At 40.8% G+C, this 3,864-nt stretch overlaps 1 pseudogene; it reads right to left on the bottom strand.

The window, feature by feature from the left end:
- Window positions 1-1,092: 1,092 nt before the first annotated feature.
- LOC147421897 (uncharacterized) lies at window positions 1,093-1,626 on the bottom strand (annotated as a pseudogene).
- Window positions 1,627-3,864: the final 2,238 nt, after the last annotated feature.

Here is a 3,864-nt window from a genome sequence, read left to right on the forward strand (position 1 = left end):
TATAAAAGGTAGCTACCGAGGACATACTAGTCATGTGAAAAGGAAAAATAGCCACCTCTTGACCTGAATTGCTACATTGTGCTCGAACACCACCAAATGGGAAAACCTAGCTACCACACCAACAATTTTTTTTACTACAACCCCACTTACTGGGAAAACCTAGCTACCAGACCAACAAATTTCTACTACAAGCAACACTATGATTACCATCCTGGATGCCTACTAGTAAGTAGCTACACTCAATATGTCTTATAGATTTGGTAGCCTCCAAGACAGTGACTTCTAAAGATACTAATGTATATAGCAGGTGGACATCCCAGGTTATAAGCTGCATGTTGATTGACAGGGCATCATATCAATGACTTCTTCCTTAATACCACCCTTACCTCACACAATCTAGTGACTATGAAAACCATTCCTGTAGATATGCAACAAGAACTAAGCTTGTATCAGCACTGATGGCCTGCCACATATCACTCCAATGGTAGGACTCATGAAAACCAGAGGGTGGCTGCCACCATAGGGTGACTGCCACCATAGGGATGATTATCGTATTTATCCCACCTAATCTTACTGCTACAAACAAACTTACAACACGCCAACAAGAAAGATAGGAATGAAGCTAATGTAATCTCAAGACGCTTTTCAAAGTGCAGAAAAACATCAGAATGCAAAAAAAATCATAATGCAGAAAACATTCACCTGGGGTTGCTCTAGAAGATGCACAGGATGCTTCTGCCACAATTTTCTCTTGATTTGTCTTCCGCACACATCCTTCTTGTTCGATGAGACACACGTATTCCTTGTCCAAAAGGAGAGCACCAATTTTTTGACCTCATGAGAGATTGCATCCTTTGTGCGTGCCTGTCGCTCGCATAAATGCAATGGAAAGGATTCATTTTTTAATTTATGTCTTGCTGCGTAGAAGTTTCTACGGTGTGTCCCTAGAAGTTTTGAAGTTGCATAAATGTTTGGGGCCAGCGCTCTCATGGCCATCATGATAGTCGCCCTCTAAAGAAACAATTCTTTCTTGCTCCCGGGTTTCTTGATGGTGGAAAGAGTGTCCCTGAAACCCACTAGCGCTGGATTTTCTCAGGTCTCAATTTTGAGCCCACGCATACAACCATCATTTAGCACATCCTTCAGGATGGATTCCTTTGTCTCGTTGTCAAGGCCTCTTGTGTGCTGTTTGAAACATGTGACAATACGCTTTGCGATAGCTTGGCATTTCGCAATAATCGGATGAGATGGATATTGGTTCTGAATTTCCTTGAGCTTGCGACGATACTCTCTCTTTCTGCAAGCTTCATAACTTCTGGTAGCAAGCCTTCTACATTTTGCACACTCACAAATGCCGGCATGGTTTGCACATGCTCCAAAACCTGAGGGAGCTTCAACACATGCTATTCCATCTATTATCCCTGCTCCAAAACTTGCCGATGCCCCAATCAATGCTCTTTCCATAGATGCATTCCTATTTCTTTCTCCAATAAACCCATTACCTAAGGGTACTTGAACCAATGCTGATCCAATGCTTGAGGTTGCTCCACTCGATGCGGGTGCCATGTAGACCGAAGTTAAAGTCCTACCGCTTGTAAGGTCAAGACGTGGCTATCTTCCCACCATGGCCTTCTTGATATGTGGAAAAGAGTGCACACTGACCACTCTTCCTGCAATGTATAAGTTGTAGTTGTAGTTGTAGCTGTAGTTGTTGCTTGAAACCTCTTGCCTCACTACCAACACCCTCTCTGCTTAGCTCAAAAAGCTGCTCTAGCTGCTTGCCGATTGGAAAACAAAAGCAAAACATCTTCTCTGCAAAACCTCATGCAAAACTCCCCTTCTGTGTTTGTCTTTGCCTAGAAAAGAAGCTTATGTGCAAATGCTCCTACAAGACTACCAAATTTTTAAGAAACTCCCCTTCTGTGTTTGGTTTGTAGAGAAGCTTCTGTGAAAATGTTTCTGCAAGAATATCAATGCTCACTCTCCTGTGCTTGGTTCTGTGCATGTAGAGGGAGAGAGAGAGAGAGAGAGAGAGAGAGAGAGAGAGAGAGAGAGAGAGAGAGAGAGAGAGAGAAGGAGAGAGAGAGAGAGAGAGAGAGAGAGAGAGAGAGAGAGAGAGAGAGAGAGAGAGAGAGAGAGAGAGACATCCGACTAATTTTGTTTGAAAGTTCTCGAGGGGCGTGGAGGGAACTATGGAACTACAAAATTACCAAAGGTCGCGGGAATATTTTAATCATAAATATCCACGCTTTGAAACTTTAAAGTTTTATTTAGAACTCTTCTCTTGGTTCCTGCTTTGATATGCAAGAAGCTACCTCTCCACAACCAATGTCCGGGACATAGGTATTTAGTCCACCTAACCATGCACACATCCTTTTACTTTTCTACTTGGAGCCACGGTTGAGGAGATATGATCAAGATACTGGACCCTAGTCTGCCCACATCATGTAGGGACAACCCATTTCAAACTTTTCCAGTTTCTGTTCACATTGGCCCTTCTCTTCTTTTGTAAACCCTTGGGTGTTCCCTTCACCTATACAAGGGGACCTATTCTTTCTTGAAAACCATCCAAGCCATTCATGAGATGAATTCAAGAGGGAGTGAGTTGTAATGCTTAATTGTACTTAGCCACAAACATAAGCCTAAGCCTACACTTACTCCTAGAGGAAGACTAGCCAATGTTGCAAGCTATCCTTGGAAGATAATCTCTAATTAAGAGGGAGTGAGAGTAGTAATGCCTAATTGTACTTAGCCATAAACATAAGCCTAGGCCTACTTACTCCTAGAGGAAGACTAGCCAATCTTGTAAGCTATCCTTGGAAGATAATCTCTAATCAAAGAAGGAATTTAACTTGGTGCATCAATCAAGGTTTGAAGTCTTCCCTCTTCTTCTCTCTCCATAAAAAAATGGTGGATAACTTCCAAATGGTTTGTCAAGTAAGATGTGTTCTACTTTGATATTTTGTTGATTTCTTGTTGTTTTCTTTTTCTGCATCTCTAATCCAACATATATCTCTAATTTCATCTTATCTCTCTCACTCTTATAAATTCATTCTCTCTACAAATTCTAGGTTCTCCTTGCTACATGTACATCTCTCCCCATAGTATCCTTATTGCCTACGAGCAAGAACAGGGCTTGGGAGGAAAATTCTCTTTCCTTCACTTCTCTCATATCTACATTTCTCACATACTATCCTAGATGAATAATCCTCATGATGTGAATTTCTATCGCTTCCACTATGTGCGATCTATTAATTAATGTATGGATTAGCCATAAAATACACTTTCAACAACGTATAATGTTTCTCTTTGACCCAGAAAGGCTCAATGAAATACTTCTTTCACCGGATCCCATCATACTACCCCTTATAGACTATAACTTTTCTTTTGACTTAAGTTTAGTTATCTTGCTATGAACCAAGAGGATTTGTACACACAATTAACCCCAATCACTAGAAAAAACATATATATTATGGTAAGCACAAAATTACAATTCCAAAGAACAATTTGTAGCCTATTTGATCAACAAATATCGAATGCCATTAACTCATCTATTAACGTTTTCATATTACCCATGATACGATACGACCATAGCCTTGATGTTTTCATCTTTGTGTTGTTTTGATCTTCTATTTTGTGTTCTTTATTTGTGTGTGTGTGAGTGCAAGAGAGAAAGAATGGGTCTTCTTTGATTGCACTTCCTTCCAAACCCTAGACTTCATGGCATCTATGGTATAACTCCTTCAAATAGTTGGAGTTCTCTCACAACAGCCAAAAGCGTGGTGCTTTCTTGGCAAGACCGCAAATTTCTCGACATATTTTTGGTAAACCGACACGAATCTGCCAGGGTGAGAGCTTTTGGGT

The sequence above is a fragment of the Adiantum capillus-veneris genome, chromosome 27 (assembly GCF_014529385.1).
Source record: "Adiantum capillus-veneris isolate H3 chromosome 27, ASM1452938v2, whole genome shotgun sequence".
Taxonomy (NCBI): Eukaryota; Viridiplantae; Streptophyta; class Polypodiopsida; order Polypodiales; family Pteridaceae; genus Adiantum; species Adiantum capillus-veneris.